The 19,634-nt window shown below is 42.5% G+C and overlaps 1 long non-coding RNA gene across 1 annotated transcript in view; it reads right to left on the bottom strand.

Annotated features, from left to right (window-relative positions):
• Nucleotides 1-273: 273 nt before the first annotated feature.
• The window catches only part of LOC141047641 (uncharacterized), a 53,821-nt gene continuing 34,460 nt past the window's right edge, over nucleotides 274-19,634 (bottom strand). Inside the window, exons 2-3 of the long non-coding RNA XR_012219857.1 lie at nucleotides 2,560-2,612; nucleotides 274-1,751 (exon numbers count right to left, since the gene is read on the bottom strand). This is a non-coding gene — a long non-coding RNA (uncharacterized lncRNA). The remainder of the gene's footprint in view (nucleotides 1,752-2,559; nucleotides 2,613-19,634) is intronic.

Here is a 19,634-nt window from a genome sequence, read left to right as displayed (position 1 = left end):
TTGGTGAAAGTGAGGAGACAGTAACATGTGATCCCTTCGGCCTAATAGTAATGTCAGGCAGTTCTGCGAGGTGCGGTTCATCACATGGGGAGATTACAAGATCCAGAGTAACAAAATCCATACTCCCAAAAATGTTTTTGTGTTTCAGACCCACTGTTCCATGTAGAATCTAGATTGTGTGTAGACTGTCAAATAATGCACAATAAATTAGCATAGTTCATTGTCTTCAAGTGCCATGTGTCTATGGAATCAGGATAAAAAAATGCATTAACATTGCTATGCAAAAGTACAATTTTATGCTAAACACTATTTCAGATATTACGAGTTATATGTTGGATCCACATTTACAATGCATTGCCCTTTTTGCATAACATTTTGTGATAATAATACTTCCCCTAGTGGGGATGCTTGCATATTGCAATTGCATTGATAGCATAGCATATGATATACAGGAGGACAAACAACCTAGATTATAATGTCCCAAATAGAGTAAGCAATAACCATTAGCAAAGTGAAGGATATTACCATAAAGTTACTGCCACTTGCGGCAATATGTATTCACCCTAACTCTTGGGTTTCGTACTATTAACTTGTCTCTGCTTGTGCAAAAGGATGATAATTATACACAGTTCGACGTCATCAGCTGAACAATATTACCTTATATTTCTCTTCATTAGACATTATACAGAGAAATCATTAGTTTCAGCATTTTAATGGCATATTTTTATTTTTGTCTCAAGAAACTGTAGTTATGCCAAAATCAAGAGTTATTTAAATATTGGAGTCATGTTTGTTAAATCTACATTTTTATGTGATATAAAAAAACTTGCAGAGCAAACAATTTACATGGCCTCATTTTATAAATTGTAGCACAGATTTAACGGTGCCAGTAGTAGAGCCATGGCCGATATGATGTTGGGACCGTTGCATTTGCAAGTAAAATTCTGCTGTGGCAATGTTCTAAGATTACATTAAAAAAATCATCATGGCACCCACTATTGATTGTAGCCATTGCTTTGTAATGTAATCCAGACTACTCATTTAGTGACATCTCAAGTTAAGGTGACACTTTCAAGGCTTCGTAATTGTAGGGGCCCATCCACCTAAATATTCCATATACAGTGGGGAAAAAAAGTATTTAGTCAGCCACCATTTGTGCAAGTTCTCCCACTTATAAAGATGAGAGAGGCCTGTAATTGACATCATAGGTAGACCACAACTATAAGAGTCAAAAAGAGAAAACAAATCCAGAAAATCACCTTGGCTGATTTGGCAAGATATATTTTGCAAATTATGGTGGAAAATAAGTATTTGGTCACCTAAAAATAAGCAAGATTTTTGGCCCTCACAGACCTGTAACTTCTTCTTTAAGAGGCTCCTCTGTCCTCCACTCATTTCCTGTAGTAATGGCACCTGTTTGAACTTGTTATCAGTCTAAAAGACACCTGTCCACAACCTCAAACAGTCACACTCCAAACTCCACTATGGTGAAGACCAAAGAGCTGTCGAAGGACACCAGAAACAAAATTGCGGCTGCGGTGAAGCGGGGTCCCAGGGTCGCTGCTGGAGGAGACAGGAGTTGAGTGATGCTGCAGGCTGCAGGCTGGGATGAGGGGGTGTTCCGATGTGTGGCATGCCTCTGCAGGTGTCTGGTGCTGCTGCCGGTGTCCGGTGCCGCTGAGGGTGTCCAGTGCTGCTGGGTGTTCCAGTGCTGTGGGGGGTGTCCGGTGCTGCGGGGATGTCCGACAGTGCTACGGGGATGAAAAAACAGAAGAAACAGCCAACAGCACACGAACAAGATTGAATGTGAGCTCCAAAAATCCCAGGACCCAATAGGATCAAAAGGCAACCAAGTAGCAAAAAGGGGAGCAGCATCCGTTCCAGGTGAAAAAATAGCTTTATTTGCCAATCAAAGATCTTTGATTGGCAAATAGTGCTACGGTGATGGTCGGTGCTGCTGCGGGTGTCTCTGATGCTGCGGGGGCTCTGTCAACAAATTGTTAAAGGCCAGAGCCCCCTGCAGTTCCATGGTTTCCTATGGGGTGGACTCTGGGAAAATAGCTACAAAGGGGGGGGGGGGGTATGCGCAGATGGAGATCCTGGCACCAAGATCTCGGGAAATTAGATCTCAGCGCTGAGATGTCGGCAGAGCCCCCGCAGCTGTACCGGCCACCCTCGCAGCAACGCCAGACACCCCCGCAGCACCGCCAGACACCCCCTCATTCCAGCCTGTGGCCTACAGCAATGGTATCGGTAAGGTATATCCACTTTTTAAGATGCACCTCCATTTTTCCCCCAAATTTGTGGGAAAAAAGTGCGTCTTATAATCCGAAAAATACGGTAGCTACTCAGTATTTAACCACGTGCTGTCATAGACCTAATGGAAACCACTATTAACTTGGTAGAAAGGCAAAATAAGCAATTGCAAGTACACATTGCTATATAATATGATGATTGCAATATATTAATAGGATAAAAACTTTTCTGGGAGGAGTGCTTCTTTAAAGGATATACATAGGAAAAATTATTCAGAGTATAGAAAACCATCATGTTACTTACTGCCATGATGAAGGGGTAGGGTGTTACCAATCCTCTTGAAAAATCAGCAGATCCTGTAGGAAAGTTTAAAATAGATCAGCTATACTTTTACAAAAAAATAATAATAATAAAGATGTCCCTTATGCTTTGGTTGCTTATCCTTATAGAATACCTGCTGCTGACCACTAGTGATATGGATATTTGTGCTCCTAGCAAAGATCTGGTTCTCACAAGTGATTTGAATAAAAGAAAAACTTAGATAGACTAAAAGGTATAATTAAAGACAATTAAGAATGGATAAATAAGCATAAGAGACAATAAATGCCTGCATGGAAAACATAGTGAGTAAGTTATGCCTTGCACCTCAAAGGATGCAGTATTAAAATCAAAATTTTGGCCTCCAGCCATGAGCAACTTGTGCATGCCCAAACCGAAATCTAATTGCATGTTACGAAGAGTTAGTTTTGCATAAACAATTTCCCAGGTTTCAAGGATATTTTTTTTGCCCAAAAGCTCAGCATACTGTACAGCATCATTTGTCCTTGAGTTATAGACTAGAAACTTCTGTACTAAATCATTGTTTTTCAAAACAACTTGTGCATTTGAACAGAAAAAAGGGCAGTGCACGATACAAACAGTATCAAACAATTAGGAACATAATTATTAATTAAGTTTAACAATGCTGGCAACTCATAGATTATTTATAATAGCTATAGTGATTATCTCATTTAGCAGATTCCTTTTGTTTACACATAAACATTTCTTTTAATCACAAATCAGTAACAATGAATAGCTGCTATTATGAACTGGATGTACACTGTTTACAAATAAAAAACGAAAATACATAATACAACTTATAGAAGTAAGATATCACTGTGGAGCGCCCCTAAGGGACGTGAGGATTACTCAGTGTCTTAAAGGGGATGTGTCATGGCAGCAGTGACCCGGTCCGTGGCCCTGGGCGTCCAATGGCAGGGCAAATATTTACAAGGGAGATAAGAGTTTGTATTAAAGTGTTTGTGACGCTACCTGTGGTTTCTGGTCAGAGGTGACCAGCGCTGCAGTGCAGATCCTCTGGGACTGATGGTGTGATGCAGCAGAGTTGGAATAGCTCTCCACAGGCAGAGCTTTTGATCCCAGGTCAGTTGTGATGGAAAAGATGTTGTATATTGTGGTTGTAGATGTAGCAGTGCTGAGTAGGTGTTGCAGAAAGAATTCAGAGGACACAGCTGAGTGCAGTTCCAAAACTTTATTCACAGTTCTCAAGAGCCGGTGCTGCCCGCTTGATGCTGCGTACTCCAGGTGAGGGGTCCAGCAATCTTCCAGGCAGATGGAGAATACCTTTCCAGAACTCCCCTCAGTGTGTTCTTTTCCTGGCCATCTCCCTGTGCTTATTTCCTGCCTCCTGTCTAGCACCTTCACAAACAGTGTCCCAAGCCAGCAGACTCAGATCTTGACAGGAATAACCTCTAGGTCCCTGGATCCTATGTGTCTGCCTTTGCAGCGATGCATTTGTGGATTTGGCTGCAGCACTTGCAATGCTCGGAGCCTCTGGTTTATCTAGCTGAGTCTGTTGTCCACTCGACTAGTTTTAGGGCCAGTCCCTATACTGCGACCAATCCCTCCTCCCGACGTGCGTGGAACGAGCCCCACGGACAGTATGGTCACTGTACCATGCCTCTAGGATACCTTCCCTCTTCAGGGAGCTTCCTTCAGTCTTTTCCTTCCCAGTAGCTCCTCTCACCAGGAGCTGGTCCACACACGTCTTTCCACTTTCTCCCCTCCAGGAAGACTCCTGACTAAACTCTACTCTCCTGCTCTCATCCTACTAGCTCCACCCAACTCCCAACACCCTTTACCACCCAGGCAGAGTTGAGATCCTCCTCCCATAGGGTACATCAAGATGCCCTGCTATAGGGTGTGTGTTGGGTGCAGGTGTTAGAGTACTGTCAGGTGCCTCCACCTTACCTGGGAAGTGGGATAACACTTCTCTTGGTGAGGTGCTGTACCACTGTGGTGACTTAACCCTCAGGGGTGCCACAATTGCAACAAGGAATGATATGAGGAATGAACCAAAAAACTAGCTCAACCAAGCTCCTATGGAACCCATCAAGCAGAATGATTCCCATTACAGATATTAATCCTTGGGGCTCATTTACCTTATTGAGATGCCCTGTCACAAGGCCGATACAGATACCAGACAGCTGAAAAACTTCAAGGTAGAAGGCTTATATTTTATCTTGAAAAGAGAAGACAAAGCATCTGTTCCAATGGTATCAGCACAATTCTGTTTGCTATCAGAAAAAGTGTTTTCAGCGGTCCCAAGTCTGACTTCAAGTCTCAAAGGTATTCAAAGGTACTGCATTAGAGTGCTAAATGATTGAAATTCGACATTTTTTTCCAAATAAATTTCATGGCTGCTCATCGCTTAGAAGAAATTGTTCCTTTGAGTTTATGGGACCTCTTTATATAAGCATCTGTTCTGCTTCTATTAGTAAGATTACCGTGCCACCTGATCTGACTCCAGGCACTGAAAGGTGGATTAAAGGGAATCTGTCACCCTATTTTTCGCCTATCAGCTGCGGCCACCGCCATCAGGGACTTATCTACAGCATTCTGTAATGCTGTAGATAAGCCCCCGATGTAACCTGAAAGATAAGAAAAATGATTTATATTATACTCACCCAGGGGAGGTCCGGGTCCGATCTTCGTCCGATGGGTGTTGCGGTCCGGTCCGCCGCCTCCCATCTTGCAGTGATGATGTCCTCTTCATTCCTGCCCATCGAGGCTCCGGCTCAGGCGCACTGCTCTGCCCTGTTGAGGGCAGAGCAGATTACTGCAGTGCGCAGGCGCAGGACCTCTTCCGGCGCCTGCGCACTGTAGGAGCCGCGATGGGCAGAAATGAAGAGGACGTTATCACTGCAAGATGGGAGGCGCCGGACCGGACCTCGACTCCCTCCGGACCCGAACCGGACTCGGACTGCCCCTGGGTGAGTATAATATAACTTTTTTTCTTCTATTTCAGGGTACATCAGGGACTTACCTGCAGTATTACAGAATGCTGTAGATAAGCCCCTGATGGCGGTGGCCGCAGCTGATAGGTGAAAAATAGGCTGACAGATTCCCTTTAAACTGGGTTGTGTCCTGATAGAGAGAGTAGTTGTATATGAGGTGCTTCAATTCACTGGGCTTCGGTCACAGTCTCATTGTCGCTAGTGGTCACTGCAGTCATGTTTGCTGCTGCAAACATAATTGTATTCTCTCAGATCTCAGGATTTGCCTGTGATATCAGTTACAGTCTTTTCAGTTCTACAGGTAGATGGAGTAGATCGACACACAGAGGCTCTAATCTTGTCAGGTGTGTATTTATGGTATAGTGCTGGCATCCCTGCTGGGGGAGGAGAGCAGTGTGCAGGGATGCCGAAGCTGCACCCTAAATGCACAACACCACAGCTGCTGGTGCATGGAGTCTTTGCATGGATTGCAGATCCCTCGGCAGTGTGTGGAGTAAGTAAAATCCAAGTTTATTTGTTCATTTAAAAACAGTTGTAGACATTGTGCATATCATTCAGCAGCACAGAAATTATACCTACGCATTTCGGCTAACGAAAGCCTTACTCATGGTTTTACCATTGTGTATTTAGGGTGTAGCACCAGTGTCCCTGCCTGCTGCCCGCTGCTCCCCTCCCCCACAGGGGCGCAGGCACAACACCCTGCATGTTTAAGACACAGACTAACAACGTTGCACAGGCACCTCCCACCAGGTGGAGGTGCCTTAAATAATAAGTGAAGGACAAGGGAGTCGGGGGATGGAGAGTCAGCTCACCGTTAGAATGATGGATGCAGTTTATTGTCTTGCATTGAACAGCCCAGGGAGCGGATTGAAGACAAAGCAGGAAAGATAAATCCAGCGGGACCAAGTTGACCGAAGTAAGTAAACTCCACGCTAATTTGTTCATTTAAAAACAGTTGAAGACAGTGTGCATATCATCCAGCAGTGCAGAAATTAAACCTATGCATTTCGGCTAATGAAATCCTTACTCATGGATCAAGCAGCTAGTTTCACACTAGCGTTTCTGCCATCTGTGCACGGCCGCCAATAAGCCCCGCCCCCTGCCGCGCCCCCTCCTGACATCACCGCCTATTATCGCACATGGCCTCATGCGATCTGTGCACCCTATCTTTAATATAGGGTGCGCAGACTGTGCGCTGACCGTGCGCTAGTAGGATTTTTGAGTGCGCTGCGCACTTTTGTAGGTGTGCCAGTATGCGCCGAGCGCAGCATGTTGCATTTTGGTGCGCTCGGCGCACCTTCAAAAGTGCACAGCGCACTCAAAAATCCTACTAGCGCACAGTCAGCGCACAGTCTGCGCACTCTATATTAAAGATAGGATGAGCAGATCACATGCGGCCATGTGCGATAATAGGTGGTGATGTCAGGAGTGGTCGCGGCAGGGGGCAGGACTTATCGGCGGCCGTGCGCAGACGGCAGAAACGCTAGTATGAAACTAGCTGCTTTCATTAGCTGAAACATGTAAGTGTAAATCAGCCTAACTGCTTGATTATAGAGGAGAGCAATGAGTATTATTACTGGGAATTAAGCATGCATAAGCTATAGCCACAAAAGGGATGAGTAGCTGGCCATACCAAAGGGCATATCCAGTGAAATAAATAATTATTTGATCCCTTGCTGATTTTGTAAGTTTGCCCACTGACAAAGACATGAACAGTCTATAATTTTAAGGGTAGCTTAGTTTTAACATCGAGCGATAGAATTTCATAAATAAAATCCAGAAAATCACATTGTATAAATTATATAAATTGGATCCCCTACCAACCAGTAAGAGTTCTGGCTCCTACAGACCAGTTAGATGCTCCTAATCAATTTGTTACCAGCATTAAAGACAGCTGTCTTACATAGTCATCTTTATAAAAGACTCCTGTCCACAGACTCAATTAATCAGTCAGACTAACCTCTACAACATGGGCAAGACCAAAGAGCTTTCAAAGGATGTTAGGGACAAGATCATAGACCTGCACAAAGCTGGAATTGGCTACAAAACCATACATAAGCCGCTGCATGAGGAGGCAACTGTTGGTGCAATAGTAAGAAATGCAAAATGACTGACAATCCACATCAATATGGGTCATGTAAAATCTCACATCATGCCCTATCCTTGATCATGAGTAAGGTGAGAGATCAGCCTAAAACTACACAAGGCAAACTTGTTAATGATTTCAAGGCAGCTGGGACCACAGTCACCAAGAAAACCATTGGTAACACATTATGCCATAAAGGTTTAAAATCCTGCAGTGTCCGCAATGTCCCCCTGCTCAAGACGGAACATGTGCAGAGCCGTCTGAAGTTTGCCAATGAACACCTGGATGATTCTGTGAGTGATTGGGAGAAGGTGCTGTGGTGAGAGGAGACAAAAAAAATTAGCTCTTTGGCATTAACTCAACTCGCCGTGTTTGGAGGAAGAGAAATGCTGCCTATGACCCAAAGAACACTGTCAAGCATGGAGGTGGAAAAATTATGTTTTGGGATGTTTCTTTGCTAGGGGCACAGGACTACTTCACCGCATCAATGGGAGAATGGATGAAGCCATGTACCATAAAATCCTGAGTGACAACCTCCTCTCCGCCAGGACATTAAAAACGGGTTGTGGCTGGGTCTTCCAGCAAGACAGTGACCCAAAACATACAGCCAAGGCAACAAAAGAGTGTCCGCACTTTAAGGTCATGGAGTGGCCTAGCCAGTCTCCAGACCTTAATCCCATAGAAAATTTATGGAGGGAGTTGAAGCTCTGAGTTGCCAAGCGACAACCTCAAAATCTTAATGATTTAGAGATGATCTGCAAGGAGGAGTGGACCAAAATTCCTCCTGACATGTGCGCAAACATCATCATCAACTACAAAAAATGTCTGACTGCTGTGCTTGCCAACAAGGGTTTTGCCAACAAGTATTAAGTCTTGTTTGCCAGTGGGATCAAATACTTATTTCTAACTGCAAAATGCAAATAAATTTATATAATTTATACAATGCATTTTTCTGGATTTTATTTTGGATATTCTATCTCTCAATGTTAAAATTAACCTACCCTTAAAATTATAGACTGTTCATGTCTGTCAGTGGGCAAACTGACAAAATCAGCAAGGGATCAAATAATTATTTCTTTGACTGTAGGTTTATTCCTAATGGCAAAGACTGGAACACCAGAAATATTTGAGAGCTTGTGCCAATGCTTGTAAGAGGTTTCTACCACAGAGATGACGTAGAAAATGGTGCCTGAGCTAGAGGGATCGGTAAGCGAGAACTGTGTGAGTATGAACAAGTGCAGATGGAGTGCATTGCTGTTAGAGGTGATCGAGGTGTAGCTGTACCAATCACAAAGAGTGTAATATGTGGCATTGAGAGTGGCACATAGACCATGTCAGATTAAAGGAAGAGCTGCTCAGGAGATGTAGAGGGTGGCCGGGCGAGCTGGGGGGGTGGTCCCTCTTTATACCGCGCAGAGACGTACAGAGACAACTGGAGGCAACATTCGGGTACAACAGGTCCAGGTTTATTCGCTGGCCGTCCGCTTGACGGCCTCTGAAGTACACCACACTTCACTTCAATACACTTCACTTTCCTGGGCCTCCGTTTCAAGGCCCTCTTTACACACCGTACCTTAGCACCAGGGACGTACATGCGCGTACCGTCCCTACTTCACTTCGTCGACGCTGCTGACAGGTCCGTCACTGTGGCCGCCTTAGGCCCGTACACCAACAGTAATTTTACTGGTCAGACGTCTCATTTCACACGGTGTGTTTCGCCTCTGTCTCGTCCTTTTTGCGGTACTTTCCTGTCAGGACCACCCCCCTGACGTTCTCTCTCCTCAGTCCCCCTGGTCTGGATTCTCCTCACAGCGCACAGACTGTCGCAGTCCTCCTGTCACTGGAGCTCCCCCTGGGGACTGGAACCTTCTGGAACCCTCCCTCAGTATTTATAGCTCTCCCGTCCCCTGTCATTGTAACCACGCCCCCCATGACCAACGGTTTCTAAAGCCCTAAGCTGTTGTCAAGTCCTTTGCTCACACTCCTCTCTGCCATCTAATGGTCAACCCAAGGTACTGCACGTCCACTACACTTTCCTAGCTGTTTCCCCACTGTAATAACTAACACCTATCTACACTGTGCAAACCTTTCCTTCTTCACTCTGACTAGTCCGTCCGTCCGTCAGGTCACCTTCCCTACACTGCTCCTTCCTTTGTCCATTGTCATCCTCGACAATCGTCATCCCTGCCTTCGTCGTTCTGAAGCTACACCTACATTCTGTTGTCGGACCAGCTGTTGAGCCAAGCCCACTATCTGCGGGGGCCGAACCATACTGGGAGCACTATGCTCTGAGCAGCCTACTGCTACTCACCAGCGCGCACGCCACATGACAACGTCTTTCAAATTGGGCTAGGTACACCCATATTCTCTCTATGGCGTGTACCTTCCCCTACTCTCCCCTACTGTCACCTTCCACTATTCGGTACGCCATGATCGAGGTCTCTTACCTTCCAGATCATTACCAGCGCCCGCCTTCCTCCTTCAGGGGTGTCCGTGGTGTTGGGGACCTGACCTAGGACGGCTGTCTTTCTCACGTCTTCCAACTCATTTTCCCTTCTTTCAATTACATGTCATGGTCGGCGTCCCGGTCTCCCAGATCTCCTCAACTCTTAGATCCCTACCGGATCTCACACTTTCCTTTGGTCCCGCAGACCTTCCCTTACCCGGACCTGTTGCATTTTACTTTGGCATATTATACGTTAAACAACTTTATAATAGCACAAGTACCCATTTTTATATTTTTTTTTCATTTTCTTTTGCTCATTTTAAAACCAACATAATACAACTAGTGTTGAGCGATACCGTTCGATACCCAAAAATATCGTATCGGATGGTATCGCCCGATACGAAAAAAATATCGGGTATCGCCGATTCCGATACCGGAAGTCCCATTCAAGTCAATGGGACTTCCGGTATCGGAATTAAAAAAAGCCCTTTATTTCCTTGTTGGCTAATTCTACATATTTGAAAACAAATAAGAATCATGTAGAATGTATTGTGGGAGGTGGAGGAGACATTAAAAGCATAGTGGTTTATTCAAATCACATGGCATAGCATTAATTCCAATTTTTTTTTTCAAGACGTTCGGAGTTAAAAAGACATTGACTATGTTAACCTTTTTTATATTTAGTCAGATATGTATGTTTCACAACTTCCATGCTCTTCACCTTCTTTTGTACTTCTCCCACACTTTCTCCTTCATGATCCGCAGCAGTAGCATTTTTTTCATCAACTTTTTCTTCACCTTATTCATCTTCTTCTTCTTCATCTTCTTCCCATTAATTTTTTTTTTCCATTCTTCATATTCTTCTTATTCAGCTATTATTAATTTTCATATGCTATTTCTTCATCTTCTTCCTATTCTTCTTTTTCTTCATTTTCTTATGGTGACAGGCATTCCTGTAGTACTTATCTATAAAAGTTATAAGATTACACCTTACGTTCTGCCTGTCACAAAAGATTTACAACAGGATTTGTCCGCGTTCAGTTTGGCCTGCAGCAGCAGGCATTTTCCAGGGGCACCACGAGGAGGAACGGACTCACCCCCATTTACTGCTTAGTCTTCTTCTGCTTATAATTTTGATTTCTTCTATGCTGATTTTTTGTCTTATGCTTAATGTTCTTCTGCTTTCTGTTCTTCTGCTTTTGCTTCTTCTGCTTCTTGTTCTTCTGTCTTTTGTTCTGTATCTTGGTGGTTGTCTTCATGTTCTTTGTCCTCTTGGTCTTATTATTTAGGGTCATATTTCTGGTCTTCTTTGGTGTGGTCTTCAGGGTCGTCATCATCAGGGTAATCGTCATGGAGATCAATAAGGATTACCAAAGACAATTTCAAAAAGCTTGATCTTGGAAATGTAGCAGAGGGTACAAGAAGGCTGAGAAACTGGCGAGAACCAGCAGACAGTGCTGGCACCCGGATGGGTAGCAGAAGGAACAAGAGCCAATGGCACTACCGAGGACCAACTGACGGTGCTGGACCACGGTTACTATGCAGAAGGTACCTGTGCTAAAAAGCACTACCAAGGATCAGCTGACGGTGCTGGACCTCGGATACCGAGATGGAGGCACCTAGGCCAAAGGCTGTGGTGAGAACCAGCAGACAGTGCTGGAACCCGGGTGGGTAGCAGAAGGAACAAGAGCCAATGGCACTACCGAGGACCAACTGACAGTGCTGGACCACGGTTACTAAGCAGAAGGTACCTGAGCTAAAAAGCACTACCAAGGACCAGCTGATGGTGCAGGACCTCGGGTACCGAGATGGAGGCACCTAGGCCAAAGGCTCTGGCGAGAACCAGCAGACAGTGCTGGAACCCGGGTGGGTAGCAGAAGGTTGTTAAATATTAATAATTCGTTAAATATTTCTTATTACACCCAGTTCTGTAGATTGCTTTAGCTTATATGACATAGGCTATTTTTAAGCTTGGCTCATGGTAGAAAGACAGCTCCATATATGTAGAGACCACGTGCTTTAGGAGACGTATATAATTCATGGCTAACTGTAGAGGTCGCTCTTCTTCCCTCACCATCATGAGAGACAGACACGAAGATGTCTTCTGTGCTGGGCCATGACATGACATAACAGCTGGTATGTTACTTTAGTACGAAGAAGCCTAAGAGAGACAGACGCCATTTGCCATGTGAGATCCCGGAGAGAAAGAAGAATACATGTTGCTTTTGCCATGTGGGATCTCAGAGTATGAACTATGGACAATTTCTCTTTCACCTATTTTTATTCACCTGTTTTTCTGTAATAACCTTTCTTTGATGGAAGAATCCAAATAAACCACTATATTTTTATCTGGTAACTAGTCCTGAGTATTTTACAGGATAAGCATTATTTTACATTGGAGAGCCAGCCAGATCTGCATTTTTGTACTTTTTTGCGAATTTCCCTCCACTTGCCCAAAAGGGGGATTGGACTTTGCTAACGTCAAGTCATATGTGCAAGTTATCGGGAATTCCACTACTTACAAGAATCACACAGAACCTAGAAGTAAGAATTACCAGATTGAGAAGTACTACAAGTGCCAAAAGTACCAGACGTAAGCCAGACGTGTGAAGACAACAGGAACCCAGCGTTGTCCATCAAAGGAACAAGCTGAGACATTTCAAGGTAAGATAAAATGGATGTCATTAATTGTCTTGCTAAGCAGAGTAAATTGAAATTTAAGTCTGTAGACAATTCTAATTCAGAAGTTTTATGGTTAAGTTTATATGCCGAGTGTGAACTCGAGAATCAGAGGTTAGATTCTAAGTTTTTCAATAGAGAAAGAGAGAGATTAAAAAATATTCTACAGATGGTAGATATATTTCATAGATCTGTGTCAGAGAAATCCAAAAATGATTGTGTAGAGGATAGTGATATTCCCGAGATTCACTGTAATGTGGAGAAACAGTTACAAGTAGCAGCAGCCATTGAAGGTGACCTTGCAGACGTGGAACAAGATGGAGAAGTAGGAGGAGACTTCAGAACTGATGTAGAGGACGTACAAGGGAAAGACGTACCACTAAAAATAGACGACTCACAGGCCCAAATCCGAAGTAAAGTAAGAAAAATTTTGCTTAAGATATGCGAAATAATTCCTGCATATGAAAACAAAATAGATGTTTGTAGAAACTCTGAGGTTTTTGAAAGTTGTGTTGATAAATTTGATTTATCTAACGAGGAGAAGAATCAGTTGTTCAAAATGTGGATCCCTGTAACCTTTTCCAGGAGGTTATCTTTAAAGTTATCTGGTGAAACACATGAGAATTTAACTGATGAGGACAGATTAAAAATTCTGATTTTTTGTTCATCAAATGAAAATCATCCAGATATTGATATTCTTCAAAAATTAAGGATTGGTCGGAAGGAATGTATTTTTACGTTTATGTCCATATATGAACGCTTGTATAGAACGGTCATGGAGAATGTCAAAACACCGTCCCTCATAAGGAGTTTTGTAAGCAAATTTTGGTTTTTAAATCCTGCATCTCGTGTTATTGCGTCACAAAAAGATTCTTTGTTTGAATGTGCGCAATCCCTTGATTTTGCCAGAAAACACGAGAATCGTGAAAGGAAAGTAAATTGTGCTAATTTTGTGAAGACAGTCAGAGTAAAATCTTATCAGAAGCCTGTATTAGCAAAACCTTCTAAAATGAGTTTTCCCCAAAAGCAAATATATGAAGAACAAAGGAGATCACATGTTTGTTATAAGCCATATGGAATGATGCAAAGAATCACCGAAAAGACTCAAATTGAATTAAGAAAAATGATGAGTTCTGATTTTCTTTCTGTAACCAAGATGGCCGAATTTGACAGACAGAAACAGGTGGTGAGTGACATCATGGCCTGTAAACTGAATACTCTGCTCCAAGAATCTATCAGCTTTAAAATGGCAAGAACCTTTCAGGATATTTTTTGCAGAGAAATAAGTATGGGTTTAGGAATTGGCTAGAAAAAGTAATTATAAATATATTTTGTGTAACAGTGTTATACAATTAGTGAGTTATAGAGTATAATCCTGTAGTTTTATGGTTTGTGGATATATACATAGTCATACAGTATATATAGAGTGTTTGTAGAAGTAGAAATAGTAGAACTGTATTTTTTAATGAAAATTAAAATCTACATCAGTAATAATATATAGAATTATGAATATGATATTAACCTTATTTTTTATGTTTCCTTAGAATTTTCATTTCAAAGCAGGACTTAATCGGGAAAAAGTCTCTTCCAAGGATTTATGTCTTTATTTACACAGGAAGTTGCAATAATTGCATGATATATATATCTAACCCTTAAAAGGAAATAACTAATTGCATTTTTTAATGTGTTCTGTGTGTGCTTTTCTGCATGGTTCGAATGACAACCACAGCAGGGAAATTTGAACCTTGTTCTAATAATACAAGTATACCAGTATACTATGTCCCTGTTCCTTAGGGAAATAATTTTTAAGGGGGTCTCAACTTTTGCAAACCAATGGAATTTTTTTCTAGGCCTAAATGTCAAGTATAGCTATACATATACATATATTTATGTCATGTGGGGAGTATTCAAAGAAATATTAAGACTAAATTTAAATAGTTTACAATGCATTGATGATTAGGATAATTTGGGTTAAAACACGTGTATTCATCACACCTTCGTATGTGAGGTATTTGGTTTAAACTTAAATATGTGACACAGTCTGAGTGACAGTGACTGAGTGTATGAGCAGCTGCTGAGCGAGTAATGTGATACGTTTGTGAGGCCTCAGGATCCTGAATGCATGAGAGAAAGGAAAAAAAAAAAAAAAAACCCAAAAGCTTTTATCTTTAGGAGAAATATGCAGATCAGTTAGATTATTAGAATATTAGGATATATAATGAAATATTATCTATACAACATATATTTCTATATTTCTATAGTAATTATTATTTCTTGATTTAGTTAATAGTGGATAAGTGCAAAGTGCAATCGCACATCAAAATGGTTTATGCAAATTAATTTTTCCAAAGGATAATTTTTTGATATTCAAATTAATTTTAATGGTTATACATCTTCAGACAAATAATGGTATAAGCAAGTATAATATTTACACAATTTATAAATTAATTATTTTTAATTTTGGTTTTGATAAATGAATTATTTCATGAAACAATATTTTTTGGTATTAAGGGGGAAAATATGTTTTTTATCCTGACTACATCATCACATTTGATTAATACCTCTTCTTCACACATTTTAATAGGAAAAAATATTAGTAAGGTACAATGGTATAAGTATTGGGTATAATAACAAGGATTATAAAGAGTCATTTCTTTACACTAAGAGGAATTACATGCAAAGTTGCATGATTTGAATATTTTGATAACACAAGTTTATGACAATTATGAAATAATCCAGATCATGGAAATATTAAGGGTATATGTCACTGAAGACATAACTACTCTGCATCAACATAAAGGCCTTATTTTTATTTTTATTCTTATTTTTCATTATTTTTAATTCTTTCACCAATATTTAGTAAAGTAATATCTACTGAGAATATTGCTTCATTAAATATAGCAATTATATGGTTCTATTACTAAGGAAAATGTTTCACTTCTGAGTTATATGCAACAATTCTTTTATTCATTCATTCGCTCACTCATATATTCTTATTTTGGTTCATGGCTTTACATTCCTACATATTATTAGTATAATAAATATATTCCTTATTAATAAAGATGATAACACTGGTTACATAAAACACACTGACACCTATGGGTTGAAAAAGGTAATTACACCTATGACATAAAAAAAATGTTCTATCACATGAAAAATACGGATAATAATGTATTATCACTTATTATTGGTTTATTATTTCAAATATTGAAATCCATATATGGTACAAATTCTGATAATAATTATATGGATATTACTGATTGCTATGGTACGCTTTGATATTATAGGATAGGATAATTACCAGATTTGGTATAGAATAGGGAATGAAGACTTCAAGCAAGATACTGAAATTACGTTAATAAAGACTTTTCATATTAAAATTGATTCTTATCAGTTGCAAGAAGAAGAATGTCGCTATCCAGAAGTCCCAGAAGGTAACAAAGCTGTGATTACTGAGTAACTGTGTTAATTACAAGTGCAGTATCCACCACTGACAGTCACAAGTGCAGTATCCACCACTGACAGTCACGATTAAAGTGTCTAACCTGACAACCAGAGGACGATGATCCTACGATGCTGATGTGAACTGTGTTATCACGTTCTTATCAAGTTCCAGAAGTTTTCAATCACCTGTAAAGCTTCGATGTAAAGCTGGTGAACAATAAGGTAATTGTCAGGAAGCTACAACCCTGACATATGTCCTGTGCATTAGGACAAGGACTGGTTATGGTGCTATGTTTAGCAAGGAAGAGTCATTTTAACCCTTGCTTTGCTGACCAAAGACGTCACACCTGTTCAAAGACCAGTACCGATGGAGGATTCCAGAATATCCAAGGCGAGCCAATGTAAGCCCAGGTTTTTAAAGGTGACACTACACAGATATTAAAGCTGCATAGACTTTGTTTTCGTATTAACATTTGAATTTATGGACTTTGATTTGATACACAACACAATTTCTACAACATCTATATGCTATAGAAAAACTGTGTTTTTAAAAGAACCAAGAAGAAGACAGAAGACATCAAAATGAAGACCAGATGACATCAGATGATGACTGGACCTGAGATGCTTCAATTTAGACTTAGGGAAGTATAATTATACATATTTTATATGAATATTGTTCACGGCTTACCATAACATGAATTCACATCAATTATGTCATTGAGTACTTATAACGGTAATCTGATATTATTATTGTTATTGATATTAAATTATTTTGTCAAAGAAGAAGAAAAGAAGAAAAAAGATCTTGTTATATTTGAGGGTTCCAATTAATGTCTGTCTCCCTCAAAAGGGGGAATTGTTAAATATTAATAATTCGTTAAATATTTCTTATTACACCCAGTTCTGTAGATTGCTTTAGCTTATATGACATAGGCTATTTTTAAGCTTGGCTCATGGTAGAAAGACAGCTCCATATATGTAGAGACCACGTGCTTTAGGAGACGTATATAATTCATGGCTAACTGTAGAGGTCGCTCTTCTTCCCTCACCATCATGAGAGACAGACACGAAGATGTCTTCTGTGCTGGGCCATGACATGACATAACAGCTGGTATGTTACTTTAGTACGAAGAAGCCTAAGAGAGACAGACGCCATTTGCCATGTGAGATCCCGGAGAGAAAGAAGAATACATGTTGCTTTTGCCATGTGGGATCTCAGAGTATGAACTATGGACAATTTCTCTTTCACCTATTTTTATTCACCTGTTTTTCTGTAATAACCTTTCTTTGATGGAAGAATCCAAATAAACCACTATATTTTTATCTGGTAACTAGTCCTGAGTATTTTACAGGATAAGCATTATTTTACAAAGGTACCCATTCAAAGCAAAGTAGCCAGGCCGCAAGCCGGCCGCAGTTACCGAAACCCACAGTCCTACAGGGGGTCCATGTCCCATTGGCACTACGGATCCAGCCTTCAGTGCCTGTTCCCGCAGCCCACATAGGAGTCCCCTAAACTGCAGGCACCGTAGAGTCGGCTAACCCGGCCGCAAGACGACAGGACAACGGATTGGTGGCATAGTGACCTTGACACTACCCGGAAACAGCAGGCGTGCTGGAACCAGGCTGGGCAACAGGGAGTCCCCGTGCCAAAGACACTGCCGAGAACCAGCTGACGGTGCTGGAACCCAGATGGGTAGCAAAAGCTACAAGAGCCAATGGCACTACCGAGGAACAGCTGACGGTGCTGGACCACGGTTACTAGGCAGGAGGTACCTGTGCTAGAAAGCACTACCAAGGACCAGCTGACGGTGCTGGACCTCGGATACCGAGATGGAGGCACCTAGGCCAAAGGCTCTGGCGAGAACCAGCAGACAGTGCTGGAACCCGGGTGGGTAGCAGAAGGTACCCATTCAAAGCAAAGTAGCCAGGCCGCAAGCCGGCCGCAGTTACCGAAACCCACAGTCCTACAGGGGGTCCATGTCCCATTGGCACTACGGATCCAGCCTTCAGTGCCAGTTCCTGCAGCCCATACAGGAGTCACCTAAACTGCAGGCACCGTAGAGTCGGCTAACCCGGCCGCAAGACGACAGGACAACGGATTGGTGGCATAGTGACCTTGACACTACCCGGAAACAGCAGGCGTGCTGGAACCAGGCTGGGCAACAGGGAGTCCCCGTGCCAAAGACACTGCCGAGAACCAGCTGACGGTGCTGGAACCCAGATGGGTAGCAATAGCTACAAGAGCCAATGGCACTACCGAGGAACAGCTGACGGTGCTGGACCACGGTTACTAGGCAGGAGGTACCTGTGCTAGAAAGCACTACCAAGGACCAGCTGACGGTGCTGGACCTCGGATACCGAGATGGAGGCACCTAGGCCAAAGGTTCTGGAGAGAACCAGCAGACAGTGCTGGAACCCGGGTGGGTAGCAGAAGGTACCCATTCAAAGCAAAGTAGCCAGGCCGCAGGACAACGGATTGGTGGCATAGTGACCTTGACACTACCTGGAAACAGCAGGCGTGCTGGAACCAGGCTCGGCAACAGGGAGTCCCCGTGCCAAAGACACTGCCGAGCACCAACTGGCGTTGTTGGAGCCCAGGGACAATCATAGTGTAGGCCGAGGCCTACTTGGTGGTAGTTTTAGATTGTTTGTAGGCTACAACAGACTGTCAACGTGCTCCAATTAGGCATCTGTCTCCACTCTGTTTCCAGGATTTCACGTGACTACCAACACCACCAGTTTATGCGTACAGTAGCCTTCTGCCCAATCCAAACGTGTTACTGTGTTACTGGTGTTCTGTAATGTCAGCAGATCCCCTGATGTTTGTCTGCCAATGTCTCCTGCTCTGTCCACATTCCCACCACTTGCAGTGGGAAGGTGGACAGCGCAGGAGACAGTGCTGGACACACATTGGGGGATCAGCTCACGTTACAGAACACCAGGAACACAGGAACAAGTGTGGAATGCGTGGACGGCAACTGTGAGCAGGAACTGGCGGTGTTGGAGGTCAGGGGAAATACTATAGACAGAGTGGAGACAGAGGCCAAATCAGAGAATGTTTAAATCTGAAGTAGTTACAATTTGGAGGCAGCAGCAGTTTGCCCTCCACACAGCAGGGGATCAGCTGACGTTACCGAACCCCACTTTCACATGAACGAGTGTGTTTTTTCTGTGTGGACAGCACTTCCGAGCACCAACTAGCGTTGTTGGAACCCAGGGACAATCATGGTGCAGGCCGAGGCCTACTAGGAGCCAGGTGTAAAGCTGAGGTATTTTGACTTTGGAGGGAGCTGGACACTTTGCCCTCCACACAGCAGGGGATCAGCTGACATTACTGACCCCCACTTTCACATGAACAAGTGTCTTTTTCTGTGTGGACAGCACTTCCGAGCACCAACTAGCGTTGTTGGAGCCCAGGGAGAAC

Source organism: Dendrobates tinctorius, unplaced genomic scaffold, assembly GCF_039654945.1.
Source record: "Dendrobates tinctorius isolate UK_male_01 unplaced genomic scaffold, ASM3965494v1 ptg000129l, whole genome shotgun sequence".
NCBI classification, from domain to species: domain Eukaryota; kingdom Metazoa; phylum Chordata; class Amphibia; order Anura; family Dendrobatidae; genus Dendrobates; species Dendrobates tinctorius.
Note: the sequence above shows the minus strand (reverse complement) of the source record. Positions and strands in the feature narration are given on the sequence as shown.